Source organism: Pavona decussata, unplaced genomic scaffold (genome assembly GCF_977016875.1).
Source record: "Pavona decussata unplaced genomic scaffold, jaPavDecu1.1 SCAFFOLD_252, whole genome shotgun sequence".
In the NCBI taxonomy this organism is placed as follows: Eukaryota; Metazoa; Cnidaria; class Anthozoa; order Scleractinia; family Agariciidae; genus Pavona; species Pavona decussata.
In genome coordinates, this window is record NW_028145655.1 from 118134 (window position 1) to 144224 (window position 26091).

The 26091-nt window shown below is 35.9% G+C and overlaps 1 protein-coding gene, 2 long non-coding RNA genes and 1 pseudogene across 4 annotated transcripts in view; all 4 read right to left on the reverse strand.

The window, feature by feature from the left end:
• Positions 1–26091, reverse strand: part of LOC146456959 (uncharacterized) — a 124133-nt gene that overhangs the window by 95479 nt on the left and 2563 nt on the right. Inside the window, exon 2 of one of the 2 annotated variants that reach the window (XR_014858664.1) lies at positions 17921–18260. This is a non-coding gene — a long non-coding RNA (uncharacterized LOC146456959). Of the gene's footprint in view, positions 1–17920; positions 18261–26091 lie in introns of those variants that run through there. The other variant, XR_014858665.1, reaches the window with a different exon arrangement.
• The window catches only part of LOC146456960 (scavenger receptor cysteine-rich domain-containing protein DMBT1-like), a gene marked incomplete at its 3' end in the record, with an annotated part of 596400 nt that overhangs the window by 62939 nt on the left and 507370 nt on the right, over positions 1–26091 (reverse strand). The window lies entirely within an intron of this gene.
• LOC146456964 (uncharacterized) lies at positions 3690–9607 on the reverse strand (annotated as a pseudogene).
• LOC146456965 (uncharacterized) lies at positions 22322–25220 on the reverse strand. Its single transcript, XR_014858655.1, has 2 exons — positions 24367–25220; positions 22322–23941 (listed from the first exon to the last, which is right to left on the reverse strand). It is a non-coding gene; the product is annotated as an uncharacterized LOC146456965 (long non-coding RNA).

Here is a 26091-nt window from a genome sequence, read left to right on the forward strand (position 1 = left end):
TCTCTGGTATTCAAACACTTAAAAGATTCTAAACAATGCCATAGATTACGTTCGCCTGATTCTTTCAATATTCTCCATCATGCTTCCACCAATTATCAACTCAAGATCAAAGAAGTTCTCATTGTTTTTGAAATAAAATTGACAATAGAATGTCTGAGATATTACCAGTCAAAATACGATAAAATGAATTCCAGTAAACATTAACAGTCAGACTGAATATTGGTCTTAATATTGTTTTTCAGATAATGTTTGGAAACAAACCACAAGGTATATTAAGAGTATGATAATATCAAAAGACCCGGCTGACAGCAACCCCTTCCCCTATACACCCTCCCCCCCCCCCCCCCACCCGACCCAGTAAGCAGGGCGGATTCACGAGAGGAAGTGGAGGAATCGACCAACAAACACATACAAGATCCTGAACTTGCAGCCATATGGGAGACATTAGTAAGAATCGAACCAAAGGCCAATTTCCTGTTTAACGAGAAGAAAACCTTGCAGCGGGAAGCTTCGTGATAGCCTTGAATTCACGCAGAGCAAGATTGAGGAGATAGTTACAATTAAATCAGCTTTGCAAGAAAAAAAAATTTTGAAATGACGAAGAACGACATCTCACTAAATAAAAGAAGAAGTAAAGAAAAAAGTGGTGCAACTGGAAAATGTCTTCGCATGTTATCCTTCAATAGAAGTATGAAAATAACAATATTGAATTTTGAACGAGGCCTTTACTGAACTACTGTTAAAATTAAAGGTTAAAAATTCGTCATCACCAGGGTTTAAAAAATATTCGGCCTACAGCTTATACAGAAATTAATGTGAAGTAAAATGTGTGGAAAGTGTAGTAATGGGCCAGAGTATATAAAATGTATGAGAGGTATAAATACAAATATGAATAAAATAAAGTACGAGTGTCACAGAACAAAGAGTCTCTCCAGATGTACTAAAATAGTCATTTAAACAAAAGGTCCGTGAATTCGCTGTATTCTTCTCGGGAGTTGAGGGTAGGTTTGTACTTTCTGATGGAAAGTACTTCGAATAGGCGTAGATTTTCGGGGTCGTTTTCTTGCACAATGGTATTAATTTCAATGCCACTATAGTCTTTGTTTTATTATATAGAGATGTGTTTCTTCACGGTGGAATTTTTGTTATTGAGGTGTTCTCTTATACCATACTGTATGAAACGTGTAGTGCTACAGATGTATTGTTGATTGCAGTTGTTACATGTGATTTCGTAGACGACGTTTCTTCATTAGTACAAGTTGGTTTTAGAAATGGGGTACTTGTCTCTGGTGCATGTACTTTCCGTGGTGTTGTGGGAGAAAGCTCGTCTGAGGGTGTGTAATCTGTCCACAACACATACCGCTTTTTTTTTTTTTTTTTTTTTTTTAAAGATTAGTGATCTTGTGGTTTATATTAGCCGTTTTGAGATGTACGGAATCTTGAGGTATGACATGCTGTGTTGGTGGGTCGAGAGTTTCTTTCATGGCTCTGGGGACGCTTTGTTTGGTGTATGCGTTCTCTGGATATCCGTTCAGACGGAGGATGTCATCGAATAAGTTTTGCTTCTTTGTTGTTGTTATCAGTGAGGAGCAACGTTAACTATCCCCGATACGTTTCCGCACATTGCGAATGAAAGTGATCATTGATTTCTTGGGTATAGCTGATTGATGGTGAACAAATAACGCGTTTTTAGCTGTTCTTTTTTTCTCTCGTAAAATTAGAAAAGTGCTTTTGCTATTTTTGGATGTGGTAATTTTAAATTCGAGTTGTGACAGCGAGGGGCCATTGGGTGTTGTTTCCGTTTTATCGATTTCAAACTTTAATTTGGGTTGTAGACTGTTCATTGTATGGTGAAATTAATCTACCATTTCTTCACTAGTTGTCTAAAGCAAAAAGTCTTCTACACATTTTCTATAGGGGGGGGGGGGGATAATTTAGAAAAAAAGTATTAACTACAGACAACTTCAGGTTGTTCACATCTGATTTGTGTTACACTATCTATTTTTCCTTTTTAATCTGCTAAGTCAGGTTTTCCTCTGGCCCTCCAAGTCTTCTTAACTAAGACCAAGACCAAGGCCAAGGCGGAGGGGTAAAATCACGTGTTTCTCCAATAAATGCCAGGAGAAAGGGAAACTTGTTACCCGTAATACGCCTCACAACAGCTAACTCTGTATAGAACAAATCAAACATCAACAGAATATTGCAGAATTTTATGAATCCAAAGGGCTATTTGTATGGCGCAGATCGGGGAGAGCTGGGTAGGGATTATCCCGCGGTGACCTTAAAACTGATCAACTTTTCTTTTTTTAATATTTGGCCAAACACCATGAGAATTATTTTTTTTTTAGAAATGTATCTGGAAACAGTTTGATAAGGTCTGTTAGTGATCTTTTTTTTTCCAATTATCGAGCTCTTAAGCCTGGTTTTCACGTACGACGCAAGCATAAGCACAAGAAACTTGCGTGTGAACCGGTGCGACGCAAGCTCAAGCGTCTTGTGCTTGCGCTTGTCTTATGCTTCCGTCGTCCCGGTTTACACGTACGACGCAACCAATCAATCAATCAATAAATCTTTATTTAAACACGGTAAAATCCATCAGGAGTATAAGAATTTGAAATAACCTAACTATTCTAAACAAAATTCAATACCTAACTACAACTAATCTAACTAAAACCTGTTGTTCATGAATGCCGTGTATACTAGTACTCTAACATTGAAAATGATCATTAACTAATCTTTTGAATTGACTAAGAGATTTAGCTTCTCTCACATGACAGGACAGGCTGTTCCAGAGAACTGCTCCGCTATAAGTAAAGCTGTTTTTCATGAAATTAGTTCGCGGAAACGGGACAAATAGTTTGTTTTAAACAGAGTCCCTCAGGGAGTCAACGCGTTTCATTTCGTTTAACAAATTTAGATGATAAATATTCAGGAACAAGACCATTTAAAGACTTGTATACCATTATGGCTTTCTGTATTTGAAATTGAGTGCTTAAGTCTTTCCAATCGAGTTGTCTAATTAAACGGTTAGCGTCAGCATCATAGCTAGAAAAAATTAAAACGCGAGCGGCACGGTTTTGAAGCTTCTGTAGCCTGTCAAATAATGTTTTACCACAATTACCCCTGACAAGATTGCAATAATGGAAATGAGATTGAATTAGTGCGTTGTATATATAATGAAGGGTAGGTGGAGGGACAAAAGGTCTAATTCTTTTTATTGCTCCTATTCCGGAAGCGACCTTTTTAAATAATTAATCAATGTGTGTTTGCCACCGTAGATTTTCATCAATAAATACCCCAAGCGATTTGACAGAGGAAACGTGTTCTATCGGAACATTAATAATCGAGAGCTCAAGTGGGTTCGACAAAGCACTCATTTTTTGTCTGGAGCCAATTAGCATGAATTCAGTTTTAGCAGTGTTCAAGGTAAGTTTATTGGAAATAAGTCATTTGTTTAGGTTATCTAAATCGTGATTCAGATTTAACTGTATTGAATTCACGTCAACGCCAGCATAAGTGATGTGGGTGTCATCGGCATACATCCTAGGCTGGCACGAAGTTAGGCAGTTTGGCAAGTCATTAATATAAATAAGAAATAAAAGGGGGCAAAGGTGGTTCCTTGCGGTACCCCACATTTAAGTGAGCAGATTCTAGAAAGAGAACCATTAACAAGACATCGTTGTGTACGATTAGTTAAATATGACTTTATGGAATATTCCATAAAGGTTCATTTTAGATAAAAGGATATCATAGTCAACGTTGTCGAATGCCTTTTTTAAATCGAGGAAAACCACAGCATTAACATTACCGCGATCAATATTAAAGGCCCAATTATCCGTAGCTTCCAGAAGGGCAGTTACAGTTGAGTGTAACGAGCAAAAACCCGATTGATGATTAGAAATGATATCTTCATCGGTCAAAAAGTTATACAACTGATCATAAACAGTCTTTTTAAACACTTTAGCTATAACGGAAATGACTGAAATAGGTCGATAATTATTCAGATCAGATGGCTCACCTTCCTTGAACAACGGAGTAACTCTAGCACATTTCCAATCATTAGGAAATATACCAGAGACTAAAGATTTATTAAAGAGAACACATAGTGAAACTGAAATAAGATCTGCACATTCACGTACAATTTTAGCAGAAATATTATCAAGCCCTGTTGGTTTAGATCTACATAATTTGTTTAGATGTGAGAAAACAATACTGCAGTTAGTCGAAGAGAAGCTGAATTTGTTGTTATTTACATTTATATAATTGATATAACTTGAATTATTATTAGCAATTGGAGGTATTTCATTAGCAAGTCTGGGCCCAATTGTTGAAAAATGGTCATTAAAAGCATTAGAAAGCTCACTAGAATAAGAGATAATGGCATAATGGGTAATTTCAGTTCTTTCACGGTTGTATTATTCACACGACGGGATGTAAGCTCATTAAAGGTTTGCCACGTTTTTCGAGGATTACCCTTGGATTGAATAAAAGCATTAGAATAATAAAATGCTTTAGAAGTTTTGATGTCATTGTTTATTATATTTCGCAACTTTTTGTACTTTTTCCAATCGTGTGGATCATTCGATGTAATTGCTTTTCTTTTGGCAGCATCACGATCACGCATGCCTTTCTTTAATTCTGAATTGATCCAGGGTGCTTTATTTGCCCTAGTACGTCTAGTTCGGAGTGGCGCGTGAAGATTAACAATATCCAAAAATTTCGTTTTCCAGTCAGTCCACAAAACATTTGGATCTTCAGAACCATTACAGGACCAGTCTTGTTGAGTGATATCATTACGAAAACTCTCTCGATTAAAGTTTTGGAAATTTCTATAAGAAATGGTTGAATGTCCTTTTGAAGGAAAAGCGAGAGATAATTTCCTATAAACGTAAATAAGGCTATGCTCGCTGATACCAATATGAGAGACTCCGGAACAGACTACCCTGTCAGTATAGTTTGTATAAATTAAATCAATTAATGTTGAAGAGGATTCAGTTATACGAGTAGGTTCAGTTATAAGCTGTTGAAGCCCAAATAAATCAGAAATTTCGCATAAGCGTCGAGTATTTAAATCATATTGTGCAGAGGCTAGGTTACAGTTCAAATCACCTATCAGATAATATTCTAGGCCGAGGGAATCTAATTTCTCAAGAAATGATTCGTAATATAAAAACAAATCAATTGATCATGAAGAGCAAGGAGGTCTGTACCAAGTGGCTATCAGAAATGGCCTGGAGTTTGGTTTCCGGATCTCTATACATAAATTTTCAAGATTGAGTACATTCAAGTCAGAGCGAACTCCAAAATTAATCGAGGTTTTTATATAAAAACCTACTCCTCCTCCTTGTCTGTTTCTATCACGACGAATAAATTCATAGCCTGGTATTTGGACCTCACAACTTTTGATAGAGTCGTCAAGTTTGGTTTCATTAATTGAGAGAATATCAATGGAGCGATCGGCAAGGAGAATTCTTAGTTCATCAATATGCTTTGTAAGACTATTAATGTTTAAACCGGCAATTTTAAAACCACGTCCAGAAAGAAGAAAACCAGAGAGATTAGTACTTTCAACTGAGTCAATAATTTGATTAGGAATACCTGATGATACGTCACTCCGTTGAGAAGCTAGCGTGGGCGTCTCCTGTTGCGAGCTGGAGAGGGAAGGTTTCCCAGATCCATCAGAAGCTTTACCAGTTGTTGGATAGCTGAGGACTGAAAACCCTTAAGAGACTGATTATACTTGCCAGAACCAGATCTTAAAAACTTAATAAATTGCACGGCCAGCAATGACGAACCTTTGGCATTCAGATGTAGTCTACTACCATTTAATGCTGAGGCGTCAATAACTGAATTATCAATATAAGTAATGTTATCATTTTCTGCTATGAGCTTGACCCTCTCATTAACTTCGATGCGTTTAGCATCGACGTTAGTATCTTCTCTGTAGACTATACCCGAGAGACCAATGCTTGAGTTAGGAAACTTGCGCTTCACCTTCAACACAAGGCTCTTAATATCGGCGACACATGAATCGACCGACTGATCAGAGATTGTTAGTGCCAGTATGGATTATGATGTGAGAAGGATCGGATGCAACGGCGATGTTGTCAACAGCTTCAGCTATTTCACCAGTGGTTTTCCCGGGATATGAGAATTTATGTACATGTCTTTGCGAAAGCTTTTTTGGATCAATGTGTTTTATCACTGAATCACCAATTAGCACTATGTGTCTTGTTTTTCCGACTTCACTGCTTATGGAGTTTTTTACACTAATTCGAGAGGTATTTGCGTGCGCTCCAGACTGATGCAGTGGCCCCTCAGAGGATACTTGACTCGAAGGAGAAGGAACATGTAAGGCCTGATAGCGGTTATGACTGGTTGGAATTGTGTCAAATGCCCGGTTCGCTTCAGATGAATCAACATGTGATTGTTGCTGTTGCTGTTGTTGCTGTTGTTGGCGTCTATCTTCGTTATTTGCAGTATGGTTGTCCTCATTTCTCACTTCAACTTGTACCTCACTTCTAAGGGGCTGAAATCTGTTCTGGGTTTCTATGTTGCAGGCGGGCAACGGCCGTTGGATATGTTTGTCATTCACACTTTTCCCAAGTGTGCCCACTTGGGACCAACAATCACATAATTATCTTTTGTTGGTGGCATTCGCCCTCGCTTCTTTCTTGCATAATGATCTTCATTGCCAGCTTAAGAGAATCATTTTCTTGTTGCAAGGACAAAACTTGGCTCTCATAGGAAGAACACTTTTCCTCCAACACCTCAATTTCATTATATTTTTTAGATAATGTCGATAGCACCTTCTCATACCTCTCTTTGTAATCGAGGAGCTCGGCGCTGAAAGCGGTTTATTGTAATTGGCATTTTGTCGACAGAAGGCTTGTATTTGCTTCAACCTTTTTTTGAAGGATTAATAAATCCAGTTTTAAGCCCTCAATATCGGCACTGATATCAGAGTTCGATCGCTCTTGAATACTGTTCTCAAGTCCCGCGTTGGCGGTCGAAGCTAGTCGATTACTGCAGATGCCATTGCCTTCTTACAACGACGCAAGCATAAGCACAAGCACAAGAGAATGGAACGATTTCCATTCTCTTGTGCTTACAAGTGCTTGTGCTTGTGCTTGCGTCATATGCGTAAACCGGGACGACGGAAGCATAAGCACAAGTGCAAGTAAAGTAAACTGAAAAAACAGTGACAAGTTGTCAGCGTACATTCTGGTTACTCATGCTTTGCCATTTGCAAAATGGCGGCAGCAATTTTTTATCCTTCTGCGCTTGCGTATGTCACCTTATGCTTATGCTTATCGCACGTGTAAACATCCTTGTATTTATGCTTGTGCTAACCTTATGCTTAAGCTTGCGTTGTACGTGTAAACCAGGCTTAAACGCGCATAGACTATGTTCCTTATACCTTGCAAAATCGTAGAGGTTGTTTTTTAGAAAATCGTTAAGGCCAAAAATTTAAAGGAGAAAGGTCACTAAAAGTCAGAAATGATAGAGCCACCAAAAGTTCATTCCCGTTCAACTCAGTAACTTCAACCGATTAACAAAATAAAAGAAAAAGGAAATTCCGTGATGGTCAGTTTGAAGGCGCACATCGTTCCTTTAAGTAAATATTTATTCCAGCAATATCATGATGTATATTACTTTTTAAAGCGGTATTAGGATAACAAGCATTTTTTTGTTCGCGCTTTAACCTTTACATATTAAATAGATGCTCTTCTTCTTCTTCTTGTCTTTTTCTTTTTTTTTTTTTCATCTAAGCTAATGGAGGAAGCGATCAATGAAATTCTCATCTCACTGTGTTTGTCCTGGATTTTCGCTTTAACTTCCCAACAGAAGTGGCCAGATATTGTATGTTAATTTGCACAGAGCTTGCCCGACTACTGTCAAAAAGAGAGCTGTATGCCAGCGTTGCGCCATAAGCAGAAAATACCTTTGTTCGAGGATTTGTCAGTGTGTCAGGTTTCATTATGAGTTCTTAAATATGCCCTTAAGGAATTCCAAAAAAAGAGTGTCTCCGAAAACGTGCAAACTACAGCCCCGCAACTTGGTTAGAAAAGTGTTTGTTAATAAAGCAATTTTAAAGACGACAAGAGCACGCTCAATTGTTGATTTTAAGATTTTTCTTCAATGTATCTGTTTTTGTTTTTGGTTTCTTTGTTAGTGCTCTTGTTGTTGTTGTTTTATTTTTTTCTTCATTGATAAGTAGCATACAAAGACAATTTTATCATTCGGAAAACGCACGTTGTTTGGGCTAAGGAAATGAGCTATACAAATTGTCTGTATTATCTGTGAACTCGGAAATGTCGTTCAGGTGAGTTTCTAATTTTATTTTTATAATTTGAGAGCAAAATTTCATGCCAATAGTATTTCAGTTCCTAATCAGAACCTGGGCAGCTTTGCTTGAATTTACCTTTGAACTTACAACAGGTGGTTTTGTCCAGTTTGATTAATAAGCGTGATTTATAAAACCTTACCTTACTGGTTTTGCTTCGCCTCTATTTTTCGCAGTTAGGTTAGGTTATTTTGAATTTGTCTCCTCTGATAAAGACGTCCTTTGCTCATATTTTTTTAAATATTCAACTCCATCATTTTCTCGTTGGCTGAGTGTTCTTTCAGTAGGGCTTGAAGTGTATTGACGATCTTTTTGTCCGTCTTTACTTCCATCAGTTTCGTCTACTCAACTTTCTATGCGCAGGAAAGAGTCAGCTATGGGTATTTGAATACCAGAAAATTTACCTTATGATCAAACCTGACCTCCCATAAAAGACAATCATTTATATACACCAGTCTTAGTTTTGAATGAAAACCGCATCGAAAAACATCCAGGGACACCCACCCAACGGCTAGTTTCGCTGAGTATTTTTTTGCAAAGATTTTTCAAGCCTCTAAAATTAGGATGTAATCGGGAAAAAATACTAGGGCTATGATTTACGCAAAAGGTCACTTCAAATTTTTGCAACGCTGAAAAGTAAATTCATTTTGTATTCAGGGGGGTCAAATACCGTGTTAAAAGTATTAAAAAAAGGACACCTAACATTTCCGAAAGTTAACAGCAACTCTAAAACTTTTTAGTTTGGGATTTCGTCCCTAAAACTGTCGGCCATTTTATTAGATTTATAGCTAAAGAATCCGAACAGATTAAACAAGCTCTGTGTTACCTTACTGGAATTAGCCTTTTGAAAACCCAGAAAACAACTTTTTAAAAATCTTGTTATAATGCTCCCGTTAGGTTACCCTGAACATCGAGTTGCAAACTTTCTGCCACACACTCACAAGTGACATGTGCGTATTTTGTACATCCATGATATAAGAAAGTAAATTCAAATCGGTTCTTCAGGTTGTTCAAGACCTGACCAACTCAGACTATAGAGCTCATTGCGCTCCTTTATTTTCTCTTCTGATCTTGAGTGCATTAGATATTTTTGAAGTAAATTCTTTTTCACGTCAGCAGTTATTGCCTCCGACGTTTCTCGATCAGTTTGTAGCTAGAAGTCAAAACATAATTGATTTAATTATAGTTTTAAGGGAAATTACCTCTTTCACTTTCCCCTGTTACCTTGGTTACTTGTTTGCCAAGGATAACAAAAAGCATATCGTAGTTATTATACTTGTCAATCTAAACATCTAATACCTCTATTAGATATTATAATGTCTACCGAGAAATGGGTTAGTTTCTCAGAAAACAACAGATGTTTATTTGCAATAAGGAGATCTGGAAACCAAGATTGTGTCATATGTTTGATAATTATAAGTCAAATATAGAATGTGATTAAGAAAACTTTATCTCATATCCAGAAATACAAACGATAGTAAAACTAACAGAGCTGTGTTCAAGAAAATGGACGAACGCAACAGAATCCTTTGAAAAATGAGGACTTTTTCAGAGGTTGTGAGAATTATGAGTACATATCGAATGGTGAGAAAATCTTGAGCTTCTTTATTTTTATTTCATTCCTTTTTCGAGTGCTAAATCTTGCGCTGTAACTTTTGCCGAGCGATCTGTTTACCCTTAAGGTGATTCCCTTGAAATAAAAGAAATATTTGATTGCAATATTTCCCTTTAACAATGAGTCTATTTGATCACCCCTTGTCAGGTCGTGTGGTAGCAGAAATTATATAGATAAAACAGAGTTTAGAAAAACAATAACGCATGGAATGAATGAAGCATAAGCAGCAATTAAAGATAACTTTTCCGATAGGGAACTACAATGTTAATCGGTATTGACCCCAAACACAATTTTAGGTCCCCAAATGGTGAGCAAGCTCGTTTTCCTGGGAATGACGCATTTTTCTGTCCTCAATCATTTTTCTAAAAAAACATAAGTAGTATAATGCCTAAGTTAATGTACCAAGGTAAAAAAAAGATAGCTCTCTATTAAATGGGCTACCCTTCAATAAAAACATCATGTTTTCAGCGTGCGCGCGCCAAATGTGCGCGATGATGACTCATTACTGATTAGTTCACAAGTTCATCGTGTGGCATCAAACAGTTAGCAATAATACTAGGCATCGCATGTGCGGTTCTGGTCCAGGTGTTCACACCATGTTTAATTCAATCCACTCGCGCCGATAACTTATCATACCATCTTCCTATCATTTTCACACATTCACCACCGTTTTATATATCAATTTCAGGTCATGCAGGGTGACCTTAAAAGATTTGGCACAAAAATGCTTGGAGTTTTAAATGTCCTACAAAAAAAATGGGACAAGAGTGGAAAGTAAGGGTGCTAGATTCTACGCAGCTCATCTGGGTAAATGACTATTAGGGAAAAAAAAGGGACAAAACAAAAACAAGTCACACTTACAACTCCCACATCTGTGATTGGCGTGAAAAGATATCTTGCGGTAGATGTTGAATTAGATTGTTGCTGAGGTCCCTGCAAACGAAATGAAAGTTTATTTTATGGAAGAGAGAAAATCAGAAGGGTAAGAAAGGTCATGAATATTAAGGACAATATATTTGACAATTATTCCACGAGCGCGCGTTGGATATGAGATGATAGACAGCCAACAAGGCGCATAGCCCCCAGTTGGCTATAATCATCTCATATCCAACAAGTGCAAGTGGAATAATTGTGTTATTACAAAAAAAAAACAAAAACAAAAACAAGAAATATTTATAAATAATCTGATTTCGCTGTGCAAAAACAACCAGAAGACAATTTAATAGTCACCATTTCTCGGCCATGGTAAAATGGATCATATACCATGGCCGCTAAGACAATCAAATCCCTCAAATTTTATTATGCAATGATTCAGTTTTAACAATACTAGTTAGTGTCGTTATTGCAATTTGAGGGATGGGATAAAGCACTTTTAAAAGAAACTTGGAAGAATTAGACGCAGCTAACAATAATTTCAACTTGACATTTTCGATCTGAGTAGTAAGATGTTGTTTTCATAAACTATACGTCTGGACTTTGGGACGCTAATTTTTTTTTTTACCTATTCCTCTTGAACGCCTCTAAAGACCTTTGCTGACTGCGTGCAAACATTTAAAATTGGCATGAAGTTACCCCTGGAGCGAGGAATACCCGCTATAGTAGTGCCAACATTGGTTCATCCGACTTGATAATAGGGGTCGCGAATGAAATCGCGTGCTGGTGTGTGTACGTTGTTGTTTTTGTTGTTGTTGTTTGTTTGTCTGATTGTTTTGTTTAATGTTTTTTCTTTTGCTTTTTTTATCAACTTCAGATCACACCAGCCACAGTTCAAACGCAGCCCTAAACCCCTCCCGCCGAGCCATTAAGCTATAGGTAATAAGGTGGGAAAATGGCTTTACGAGACATATTAGGACCAAGCGGAAACGTATGTGCCTGAAAATGTTGTTAAAAGCGAGAAAAAGGTATTAGCGCTGCCGGAAAAGCCAACAGAAGCTCGAAAACTTCCAAAATATTAGATATTTTAATGACAGAAATTAAATTATAACATTGAAGGACTGTAACCACAAGAATTAGATTTTTCCGTTCATTTATTGTTGTGCAATCAGTTGAAACATTTAATTTGTGATCACTTTCAGTTTAGCTTTTGTAACTAATGCTAATTTTTTTTCCTTGTAACTTACGCTTACTTTTTTTTCTTGCAAGTTAGTTTCTCGGCGTCGCGTTACGTAATCTTTTGTTGTTAATTTGATAAGTGCATTGGGCCTTTCTTTTTCTGTTAATTTATTTTATAAAGGATTGTATTTCGCCTTTGTAGATCACTTGTTGTGATCTCGGAGTTGCCATACAGATCTTGTAGGTAATTATATTTTTGCTTTTGAATTTTTTCTTGTTCTTTATTCGATTTGAGGTACATTCGGTTTTTCTTAAGTTTTTTAAGTTCGCGTTTATTTATTCTGTATTTTCTTTCCGTTAATGTTTGTTTCTAGTGAATGGTAAAGTTAATTCAATGACAAATTTGAAGGTGTACTTGGAGTAACAATTACCAGGACTTTTTTTAACAGCTTTAACAATTCCAGAAATGGCTTGAATCCAGGGGTCATGCCATAAGGACGTAAATTTCGATCATCGGGAGATGGTCTGTTTGCGACATTGGCGGACGTTTCGACAACTTAAGCAAAAGTCGTTATTAGGTTCAAGTAAATTATGGAGGTTCAGTAGATGGTATTAGTGGCTTTGGTCATTGACCTGATTGAAGGCGATATGTTATTTGTCGTTTGTCAGTTAAAACGTGAAGTTATTGTTATTGTTATTGGCTGCAAAGACTTCAATGGAAATGATTGCTGCCTTGCCATTCGTCTATTATAAGTGAAAAGTACGTTGGTCTATTATCAGTAAAATTTGTCAGTTTGTATGTAATATAGTTTGATGGGTATTTTTTATTAGTTGAAAATCTATAAACGAATAAGAATGCTATTGTAACTTAAAGAGATATGGATTTTTTTCCTTTTTTTTTTCAAAAAAAAAATGTGTTTAAAAAGTCTCTTTTTTCAATCGAAAAGAACTGTAAAAAGATTTTAATAGCTCTTTTCTATACTTTTAACCTGTAAATAACGATTTACTTGGAATTTTTTAATAAAGAGATTATCATTTTTATATTATTATTATTATTATTATTATTATTATTATTATTATTATTATTATTAATGTTGTTGTTATTTTTATAAGTAGAATGATTAGTATTATTTTTATGTGGGCTGTAATGCCTGTTACGTCGGCGAAACCACCCAGTATTTTTTCCACACAAGATCGTGAGCACTTAGCTACTGATGAGACTTCTCTGGTATTCATACACTTAACAAAAATTTTCAACAATGCCATAGTTTACTTTCGCCTGATTGTTTCAATATTCTCTATCATGCTCCACCAATTATAAAATAAAGATCAAAAAGTTGTCATTGTTATGTTAAATAAAATTGACAATAAAATGTCTGAGATCTTACCAGTTTAAATACGATAAAATTAATTACAGTAAACATTGACGCCTTAAACTACTGCTTAAATCAAAGGTTAAAATTCGAAGCTTTCGCCGATCAACGGCATCACCAGGGATTTGAAAAATATTCGGTTTACAGGCTATACAAAAATTAATATGAAGTCTGGAAATGTGTGGAAAGTGTAGTAATGGGGCAAAGTATGTAAAACGTATGAGAAGTATAAATACAAATATGAAAAAAAAAAGTACGAATAAAATGATCTAATGACCGAGTATCACATAGCAGTTGTACTTCATGCAACCTATTTACTTTTATAGCTAACTGTTTTGCTTGGTAGTTACTACATGATTTTCCTTTTCTTTTTTTTCCTCTTTAGTCTGCTAACGAGTCTGTCTTCCTCTGGCTCTCAGTCTTCTTAACGACAAAGGCCGAGGCGGAGTGGTTAAATCACGTGTTTCTCCGAAAATGCCAGGAGTACAGAAAACTTGTTTCCCGTAATACGCCTTAAAACAGCTAACTCTGTATAGAACAAATCAAACGTCAACAGAATATCGCAGAATTTTATGAATTCAAAGGCTGTTTTGGGTGGCGCAGAAATGTATGGGAACAGTTTGATATGGTCTGTTAGTGATCAAGGACCTTGATGTAACCATGGCAACTCAGTCAGGACAGGACTCTATTGCATTAATGTGAATCCTCTCTTAAAACTAGTGTAATGACATGAGAAAACCAGTCAGCATAAATGTTTAAATTGTTGACTCAGTATGCATTGTTGATTTTAAATTTGTAAAAAAATTAGGTGCCATATATATTCCTCGCCAAGTGAGTGTTTCTTTTTTCAAGCCGATTATAAAAGCGATTACTAAGATATACATTACAAGACGATCGCACTGTTGTGTAACCTTTGTCTTTTTGTCCGCTTATAACTTTCAGGATTTTCTTTGTTAACAAACATTTGTAATTATTTACTTTTTTATCATTTTGCAATTCACGCTTTTTGTTTAAATTTTCTCATCGCTTTCCTATCATTCATTTTACCCGTCGAAGACTGTTGTTCGGGCAGTCGAAAGCTTGCAGTTTTTATTCATTTTTAGCCAGATGTCGTTTCAAAAACTTTAACTATGTTTCATCCTGGCTACGGCCCCTCAATATTTTTAAGGAAATTGCCGTCCATCTTTTAGTGTGTCATATTCAAATTGTGACCAAAACGTGGCCATTTATTGTTGTTACTATCATCATCATCATCATCGTGTTAATGTCAGTTGTTTTTCTTTCGTATTCATGGAGTTTTATTGACATAAAAATCTTACCTCAGTTCAGATGAGGCAATGACTCATCTTAAAATCTGTTATTGTGAATGAAAAGCATAATTTTTTTGTTTGCAATAAAATTCACTGCCTGCCAAAAGATCACTGCATCTTGGCCGCTGTGGGCTTCCTAAAAATGGCAACATTTTGATAACCAAGCAGTGAAGTCTACAACAAAGAAAAAAATTGTCATTTGTCACATTCTTTTTGTGACTACTTATGTGAACTTAATTTTGTTTAATGCCCTTAAATAACCTTACAGTAATTGAAACCCAACAAAGATGCACTGACTTTCCCTTAATTTTACTGATATAGAAAATGAGCAAATGATATTTTCATTAATATTAATAATAGTACAATTTTTTGTACTTCAATTGAAACTTCCCTTCTGAAACTTTAAAAAGCCCATCCCCAACCCCCTCTTCAACACTGCAAGGAGGCAAAACTAAGGCACAATAATAATAATAATAATAATAATAATAATAATAATAATAATAATAATAATAATAATATGATGATGATGATGATGATAGTACTAAATTTTCACAGACTGCCAAAAGACGACTGTATCTTTGCTGTCTAAAAAGTGACATTTTGAAACCCAATAGTGAATGCCACAACAAGCAAAACAAAATACCCTTGAATTCATCCTTTAGCTTGTCAGGTTCGAATTGTGTCCAATACATCTACATGTTTAGCTTCCCTAGCCGTTTTTCCGTAATTTGGAGTTAGTTGTTTTCTTGCAATCATACAGTATCATTGACATGTCTTATTGCAGTGTACATGAAGTGATGATTGGGCTTAACATTTCCTCTATTGTAAATAATAATAATAATAATAATAATAATAATGATGATGATGATGATGATGATGATGAAGATGATGATGATAGTATAATTACTGACTGCCAAATATGACTGCATCTTTGCGGTGGGCTTCCTAGAAACTACCACATTTTGAAAAACCAAAAGTGAATGCCACAACAACCAAACTAAAAAAAATGAATTCACATTTGAATTGTGACCAATACATGTACATTTTTGGCTACCTTAGACGTTTTTTTTCCCTTTAATTTGGAGTCCGTTGTTTTCTTGTGATCATACAGTATGCCCTTCATAGATATAGTGGGTGCCACATTTCTCATAATTGGTGATGAACTACAGTGTAGTTGTCTCTGAAGCAAAGCCACAATATTATTGTGAAAGATCTAGTTCACTGCACTGCCAAATAATATGGGGAAGCCTGAGGGCCAGTGTTGGAATTGACTGATGCTTTAACTGAAAACATTGAGATTCTATTTAGCAAGCTTTTACAGGTCCTTGTTGACAGTGATACTTTTGTTTAATGAAAGTCAGTCCATGACTGACAACATCTCAGCTTTCATCACATGCAAGTCTGGACACTTGTTAAACATGTATGGTTTTAAAAAAGGGACTAACCCTGGTGAAAATCTTTTGAGGATCCTTAAAGATCCTCAAAGATTTTCATGAATATCTTCGAGGATCCTTATAAAGATCTTTAAGGATCCTTAAACAATCTTGCCAAGATCCTTAAGGATCCTCAACTTTCTTGCCAAGATCTTTGACGTTCCTTGAAGATCTTTGCCAAGATCTTTGAGGATCCTCAAAGATCCTTAAGGATCCTTGCAGATCTTGCCAAGACCTTGTCAAGATCTTTAAGGACCCTTTGCAGATCTTGCCAGGATCTTTGAGGATCTTGAACTTTCCAAAATCACAAGACTTTTGTGACTGAAATTTCCGGTGAGTCTCAGAATAAGCTTGCTGATAAGAATCATAAAAGGGATAATTTTATTGAAAAAATCCCTGACTTATTTTAGTTAAGCTTCAGGAATTTGTTTGTATAAAAATATACTGTAGGTCTACCATGCTAAATCAACACAAAGTAACTTCTGTCAATAAAATCAGAAATAGAAACATAACTTTTAATATGCATCGTGAAAGAATAATATTCAGCAGATAAATATTTTACCTCAAACATGATGGACAAAATTTTGACTGCAACATGAAACCTGGGTGATCACGATCCTAATGTTAATGTGCAAGAAACTGTAATAATTTTTATTCTAAAATTTGGTTTGACAATTTCCAGTGAAAAGGTTAATAGAAAATATAATAACAAAAAAACAATAACTCATAGCAAGCTCTGATTATGTACAAATTAAAGTACTAATGATAAGGCTACACAGTGCAACAAATTTCAACAGATGTTGTTCACAACATTAGTTAGTTAGTTAGTTCTCTCCGCGCCATGAGTCGCATAAGGCTGCAACTTTCGTTTTCCAACCAGTCCTGTCTTTTGCTGCAGTCCTGGCTTCAGCCCAGCTTGTCCACCTGTCCATCGTATCTCACTTAGTCCCAACAGATCAAGTCTGTACCTTTCCATCTCTCGTGCTATTTGCGCTGCTTTTCCAACTGTGTACATTGTTCGTACGTTCCAGCATCCCACACGCATTCTTGATTTTGGCGTTGCCAATGACCTTGTCGGTCTGTGGGCTTCCCGTAGGCTTTCACCCATTGACGTATGGTGCGTCCGGTTGTGCCTCCGTCCACGGCCACAGCTTCGCCATTGCTAATTAGTACTTGAGAAATTGCAGTTTCGGTAATCTTCTGTTTTTTTCCGGGGGCAAGTGATTGGCCTACCGCCCAACCCCCATGACCTGGAGGGCCGGTGGTTTTCTGTCAGGGTTTTCCTTCCCTATTCTACATTAGTGCAAGTCAAAATCCCTGTCTAAATTATCAGCCTTTAACAAAACTTAAAAGTTACTGCCTCGTCTGCAACTTTAACACATTTATGGTGGCTCAGAAGAATTGTAGTTTTTCCCTTAGGCTGCATTATTTTGTTTTATTTTGCATTAAATTGTATTTACATGATTGTATATTTGTTTCATTACTGCTTCCTTCATACCACAGAAGCTTATATACACTGTACAGTGTATATAGTCCAGGTCCATTGTTACATGTTTGTGTTGTATATGTTTGGGTACTTAGATAGTAAGCTAAATGTGTGCAGCTTGGAAATTTATTTACGGAACATGAAAAAAGTGAGCTTTGTTCATTTCTATTGCAGCTAACTTCAAATTACATCAGACCCTTTATGAATGGACATGCCTTACTTTTTTTTCCATGTATACTTGGTTACAAACTAAGGATACACTACTTTCAAGTTGATTAAGAAAATAATGATACGGATCACCTACACGCAAACTTTGGATCTTTTCCATAACACTTCCTTTGTCCACTAAGGAAACAACTTTCACTTTCAACATTACTGCTGACATCAGCATGCCCACACCAAATATACATTTGTCAGAAGCAAATGAGGGTTAACACAAACAATTATTTTCTGTAGCAATGTACATGTCCCAGTGCTTCTTTTGGCAGTCATCTCAGTAATTATAATAAACCTTCATACTTGGCCTTGTAGTATTTCTTTTGATAATTGCCAGAGACTTTATGACCAAGGTTGATTGTAGCATTGTTACCATCTATGTCTTGTGGAGATATCATAACCAACTCTTGCGTTAGTAAGGAGAAAAGCTGAAATCAAGGAGGAGTAAAGTATAAAACTTAATGAAATAAATAGGAATTTTACTGAAAAATACAGAAATACAATATTAAATAACTTTAGCACAGTAAACAATGGAGCTACATCTTACAACCATAATTTTGTGGAGCAATAAATTATTAATAATAACTTTTATTGAAAGCTCATTCATTTTGTTGCAATGCTAAGCTCAATGATATGATTATGACTACATGTACCTTTTGGAGTTTAAACTCTTATCTTACCAGTATTATTCTTGCAATCTCATTAATTAATTTACTTCATTTTTTTTCTAAATACTTCTCAATATTGTTCTAAATATTATCTTTGTTACAAAGTTATTCTGTTAATACACATATGTCACTGTGTTGGTTTTGTTTTTTTAATCACAAGATTTGCATGTTTCCCTCTACTGAAGTCTTTAAGCTTAGCTCTGGTTGGTGTCCAAGTCATTTCTCTCTTATCTAGAAAGTTTCAAACTTCACCCTATCTCAATGATAGTTTTTGACAACCATGACACTCAAATGTATAAGAAAATTTCTAATGGTATGTAAAAGAGGCTTCTGGATGAACTGGTTTCCACCAAAAGGTCAGTGGTATTGTTCATGCCTTACTTTTGAAGATTGTGTAGATTCTCTTTAATATTTATGTTTCTTTGGAAATTGTTTAATTAACAAATGAACTTTACTTTAGCTGAAAGAAGTATTTTTCCATCAAAGAAGCCCTGTGAACCTTTGGAATAGCCTTATAAAGGAAGTATCATAAGATTTTTGGTATCTTTTGTTAAAAATGATAAAATAAGACCTTCAATCAGCTGCCAAATAATTCCGCAATGAAAAGAGGAAAGAAATCAACCCAATTCTTGAAAGGAATCTGTTCGTGGTCTGTTCTAGTGCATGAAAAAAAATGCGAGAACTCGAAAAACATACATGTAAGCTTAACATTTTTTCTAGTTTCAATCTATACCGGTCTACTCAGTGTCTCTGGCCAGAACCACAAATAGACATTTTTATGACACTAGGGTGATAATTTATAACAAAACTAGATGTAATTATTTCTTTGTTTCTGCTGGCAGACAAACATTTTTGGGTTTTGGAAAGGAAAGCAAATTTGCATGATACAGTGTACTTCCCCATTAATATAACAAGTACATATATGGTTGCTTATGAGCTTTGCAATTTAAATACTATATATCATACATCAGGCAGTTTCTCTGCAGTCTATAAATAAATAAATGTATTGCCAAAGTCTGTTTTAATGTGTTTATTTTAATGCTCTGTTGAAACACAGTCAGTATTGTATAGACTGTAAGTTTTAAGCTTACAACAAAGAATGCAGTTACTCTAACTTAAGACTGTCTCTTTAGTTGGGTGATCTTTTTCAGGATTTAATAAGAGTAATCAAATTTCATTGTTGCTTTGGCACATGTAATTGCAGCTTGGAAGAGGAGTTGCACTGATGGGTGCATCTGAGTGGTCATATATTGCAGTTTGGTAATCCAGAAGGACAGTTTGCTCTCAAACAGAGGCCTGATAGCCTCCAATCTTGTGCAATTTGCTGAAATTTAAATCAGTTTCACTCACAAAAATAGTGAAAATGCTTTCATTAAAATCGAAATAAGGTGGAAAGTGCGAGTATTATGGATTGGAGATACAAACACTATAATATTTCTTAGTTGACCATTATGCATCTATCAATGTTAAGCCCAAGGAAAGGGGTGGGGGAACTGGGCGTATGGGGAGCATTTGACTTTTCAGAAGAATTTTTGGTAAGAATCTCCACTGTAGGGCCCCAAAATTGGGTCAAACCAGATCAAATATCCCCACCATGGGGAAGTAATATCCCTTAAGTTCATAGTAGTTGTTGTGTATATTTTACAAATCATTGATATAAATTGCCAAGCTTTTTTTTTTATTAATTCCTTTGATGGATTGTGTAATCCAAAGCAATTAATCAACAAATATAGCATTAAAGTGACAAAATCAAATGTAATTGCCTCGACGATCAATCTTACAGGAACAATACGGTCTGAATACCATATTGAGCTTTATAAATCAAGCATTTCAAGTGATGCAATCAGACATCATTTTCTCAGTCTAATACAAGGAAGAATACACCATGTTGGGCTATAAAAAGTTAGCATTTCAAGTGATACAGTCAGATATCCTTTATTTTTTTCAGTCTAACAGGAAAGATTGTAACATGTTGAGGTATACAAATCTTGCATTTTAAATGATTCAATCAGATATCATTGCCTCAATCTAACAAAAACGAAAAGTCTAACATGTTGAGCTATACAACTGAGTGTCCCGTGACCATCTATAGGATAGAGATTATTTGCAGAAGGTACAAGTCCACTTTGAAAATAATGCTTTCAATCTCCACACAGGCACTTTCAAGATGGCCGGCACACAGACAAGCACATGGGACAATGTGACTTGGTCCCATTCCCCAGCGCAAAAAAGCAAATTTCCCCACCCTGGGGCCCAGATTCCTAGTCAAATTCCCGAGGGTGGGGAAGGCAAAAGAGGTCAACCTTTGACCGGTTGGCTCAGTTGGTAGAGCACCGGGCTTCTGTGTGGGAGGTCGTGGGATCAATCCCCCACACAGACCAACACTCAGGGTCTTTAAAATTAATTGAGGAGAAAAGTGCTGCCTTTGTAATGACATCTGCAAATGGTTAGACTTTCTAGTCTTCTCGGATAAGGACGATAAATCGTAAGTACCGTCTCACAACCCCTGTTCATGATTACTTTGTGGGATGTTAAAGAAGTCACACACTATAATCGCAAGAGTAGGGGACGTAGTTCCTGGTGTGGTCTGGCCTTCTATCTTTCACAATCATTCTTCATTCTTGGGTTGTTTTGTGGGTGGGTGGGTGAGATCTAATATGGACCGATGCTGACATCCGATCTCACTCTATAGAATTGTAACCGCCATGAGACTTGGTAATATGTGCGGCATATAAGAATTTCATTCATTCCTTTCATTCAAATGCCCCACATATGCACGTTCTCCCCCTCCCCCCGTACCCTTTGGGCTTAACATTGATAGATGTATTATCGTTTGCATAAAATTATGTGTTATTTCATAGGAAATTAAAGATCATAAACAATAACAAAGGCTTGGCTGACTAGAACATAAAGTCATCCTTAGCAAGGTGTGTCGGACAATAATTTGGTTCTCTTCCCCTGTCCAGCACAGGTGTTAATTGCCCCCCTTCCCCAATCACTGCACTGACTGAAGTACCCCCAGGTGGAAATCTTATTAAGATCTTAGTAAGATCTTATTAAGTTCTTATCAAGATTCTTATTAAGAATCTTATTTAAGAATCTTACAAGAATCTTACAAGATCTTGTGACAAGATTCTTACAAGATCTTACAAGATTCTTACAAGATCTTGTAAGATCTTATAAGATTCTAACAAGATCTTAAAACATTCTTACTTAGATCTTACAAGATTTTTTAAGATTCTTACCAAGATCTTACAAGATTTCATAAGATTCTTACCAAGATCTTATAAGATGTCATAAGATTCTTGCCAAGATCTTACAAGATTTCATAAGATTCTTACCAAGATCTTACAAGATTTCATAAGATTCTTACAAGACTTTATAAGATTCTTACCAATATCTTACAAGATTTCATAAGATTCTTACCAAGATCTTACAAGATTTCGACAAGATCTCTTCAAATGTTTTTCTAAGATATTGTCAGGATCTTACGAATTAAAATTGTAGAAAGTCTTGGGAGATCCATAACCAGGATAAATTGAAGGGCCAAGATTTGATTTTGCTTTTCAAGCAAGCTGCAAAATAGGGAAAAACCTGAAGTGTATACTTAAATTTTCCTTTGGATTGCCCTGACATTTCTGGCAATGACCTACACTGGTTAATTCAAAATTAAACTAGAATCATGTGTTCCTCAGAGTTTGATCACAGCTTGCTTACAATACAAAATCTATGCGTACCTAGAAACTGACTTGAGGTGGATATGCTCATAGCACTTAGATTCAAAGGATGGGCCATTGTAAAACCATAACCAACAAGAAAAATCATGTGTGATAACCTTTTTATTGCTAAATCTTGGCTATTGTGAAATAAATTTATCACAACAATCTTCACAAAGTTAACATGATGGAAACTTTCATTGACTACAATGCCATATACAGCTTTTTTACAAGACATATATTCAAGTTCTTGTGATGCATGCTCACAAGATCAACAGCACTATAATTATTATTGTAATCCACAAGAGTGACAGAAACAAACCTTTACCAACAAATGTTCTCCAGACTAGGATAAAGTTCTACAGTGTACATGTAACTTTTTCTTCTATTTGCATCAATTAATGAAGCACTAATAATAATCTATTTGACTTAATTAATCTGGCAGCTTTAAAGCCTTTCTAAACAATCCAGAGAATTATTATTTGCCAGTATTATTTCCCAAGAAAGAAGCAACCTTAAAAACACTTGTACATATGAATAAGAGCTTGGTTTCCACTGGTACAATAATGCTCTTTAGTGTTAAAAAATAAACATAAAACAAAAAACCCCAATAATTCCTTTCAGTTGCATGTTAAAAGCAAGAAAACATGAAAGCTTGAAATTATCCTGTATGGCCCCTGTGGAGAAAAAAAGAAAAATAATTAAAAACAAAAGAACAAGATATCATTTTTTATGCTATTTTCCTAATTTTTTGCTAATTTCCTTGCTAAAAAAGCTACCAATTAGAACAATAATTATTTATTAACTAAGGTTAAGTGTATGCCTCCATTGGTCAAATCATCATGTACTGTTTGCCTCTAAGCAAATGCTGACAGCAGCCTTCTATTGGCGTCAAAATGTTGAAACACTGTTTGTTAGAAGTGTCTCCCTCCCTCCTCCTCCTACGTAAAGTACAATGGAAGCAATCATGACCTGCACGCCAATTTGCCCAAACAACATTGACCAAGAGGAAAGGGGAGCAGCGTTTCAACAACTATTGAGAGTTTATACCGTTTGCGAGCAGAGCCTTTCAACTTTTCAGCTAAAAGAATGGCACCAATATACAAGAGACACTCAGTGAAGCAACTAAAAACAATAATTATTTGTTTTACAAATGTTGGGGATGGAATGTCGCTGGATTAAGCCACAACCCACTGAAGAGCAGGATTACATGTACATCATCATTGTGTGAACCGCACGAGAATGCCACTTTTCAGTTTATTTTGTGAGGATTTCTCTAAGCCAATTGCCCATTTACATTTCTTTTATGCTTACAAAACTCCAGAGTGTAGGCTGAACCATTTACAATGTGCTAAATATTAGTATTCCTAATGCAGGTTTGATAAGTTCATAAAAGCCTAATTTATAAGAAAAAATGATTGCATTGATCAAAAGGATTGTTACTTAGTGTTCCCTTTATAATATTTATTGCTTGCTGTTTTCAACTGTGATATCAAGTACTGATCAAATACTGCCATTATGTAAGTTACAAAATTTTATTTAGTATTATTGTTCCTGAGTAGAATTAGCAGAAGTCACAATTCATAACAAAATTAAATCAGTTAAAATAGATTCCAGCGGTCATAATTATAAGTGACTTTATTGAGCAGGATTTGTTGACTTGACTCTAAAGTTGCAGTCTTGAGTCTCAACCTTGACAACAAAAAGGAGATAGGAGTTGAAAATCTACAGTAAAACAGAAAATTGTGCACTTTAAATCAGTTCTTCTAAGTGATCACAGTGACCACTAAGCTGCTATTAACTTTAATTTAGACAATGTTGCAGTGAGCTTCTCACCCATAACAATCTTGTTAGGTTCCCGATGTGAGTAAAATGAGTCATACACTCCATGAAGATCATAAACTGATCTTCAAGCCAAATCAAGATCGATCACTCAAGTCTTCAGCTTATACCAACTCTGTCATGATATCAACCCGGCTACAAATTACTCCGTAAAAACGTTTGCAAAGGCTTCATATAAAAACTAAATAGGGAATGACCACCTCAACAATCTTCAAGAAGCAGCATGCATATGTAAATGTCTGTAATTCGCGTGGACAATCACACATTTTCAAGCAGTCTTTCACAAAATAATTGGTAACGAAACTTACCTCTTTCTAAAAAGTGGTTGTCCACGGTTTGCTGCTCAAAGCCATCATTTTTTTTAGCTTAACAGAGGCAAAATCCAGAGGAAATGAGTGCTGTATACTTGAATCCCGCCTAAAATCTAACATGAAACGGTCTTTTCTCCGAGCCTGCAGTGGCATATCTGCTGACCAAAATGGTGCCCAGTCTTCCCAGTCTGAATGAAATCCAAGATGGCTGTCGGTGTTGCTGTGATTCCACGCTTTTCCACGTTTTCTTGCTCATTTTAAAAGCTAGCATTGTGCATGAAAATCGTAGAAATTATGATGTAAAGCATTTTTGTTCTTTCTGGCATTAAATGGAGTTGAGATTCATTAATGCAGGTTTGTAAGTAATAATGTTTTCACAAATGAGTTTCAGTGTAGGACTGTGCATTTAGTTTTTTTTTTTTTATGCAAATACAATCTGTAAACTGCAAACTGTAAGTCTTAACAGTCATATCTTTTAAGCCTTTGTTTAGAAACACACATGTCTACATAGCATTTATCAACTTAGAACACTGAAGAAAACAGTATTAAGATGTACAAGATGTCACAACAAACAACTAAATTTCAAAGAAAGTAAAGAGATTATCACAGTCAGTGTGAGAGTCTTGCTGGCATGTTTATTCTTAGATCCTGTCAAGATTCTTGTAAGATATTATGAGATCTTAATAAAAAATTGAACCAAAGAAGAAGTTTTTGTTTTTGTTTTACAAGATCTTCATAAGAACTGTTTTTAAAAGATCTTATTCTTTGTTTATGCTAAGATCTTACAAAGATTATTGTAAGGTGGTAAGATCTTAATCAGAATGGTTGTAAGATCTTGGTACAAATTTCGAGTAAAGTGCCTATCACCCTTACACAGTTTTAATGAATTTCGAAAATTTATGCATGTCTAAGACGCTTTGCGAAGAAATAAATCGTACTCCATGTTTCGTTTTGTTTTTATCAGACGACAAAATCGCCCAAAATAGGCCGTTTTCCGCCATATTGAATACAAAAAGGAGCAGTTGAGAGACTGGGTTCTAACAAGTTTGTGGCGTCGACCCGGTATCTCAGCCACAGAGCATTTGCTCATTTGTCACTACATTCTCTGTACTGAACTTGGAATGTGCCAGGAAGGTATATGGTAGGTGAATATGCGGCCTTCTCAGTTATGTAGAAGGGTATAGTTCTGCACGCTATACTGTTCGATAATGATGAAGCAAGGAAATGCAGAAAGAAATAGATCGATTTCATGAAACAAAAGCGGGCTAACCCGGAAAATCATCAATATGCTCCAAGCACTTCACGAACGACGACTGCATGCGTCGATTCTGATTTATTGATGAAGTGAGTAACAAGCCAATCCTCTTAAGACTGAAACGAGATGATATCGGTATTAATGTGACGCCAACTGCCCATGCTAAAGCGGTGACCACAAGTCCAGGTGTACTGATTTAAACCATTGCCAAACATCGCCGCGAACGAGCGAACGAGCCGGGTAAGAAATGTTTCCATTTTTGTATTTAAGCTGATAGGTGCAGCCAAAACAAAGGTACTGAAATTACAAATAGTAAACTTATTTTAATTTATAATTGGTCTACCTCACAAGAATGCGAAGAGGCGAATGGAGTCTCTTACTTCTGAGACTGCTGTCTGTTGGCGAGCAGATGAAGGGCCACAGTGACATGATAAAGCTAGTTCTTTAGTAGCCTTTCCAAGAAGAAC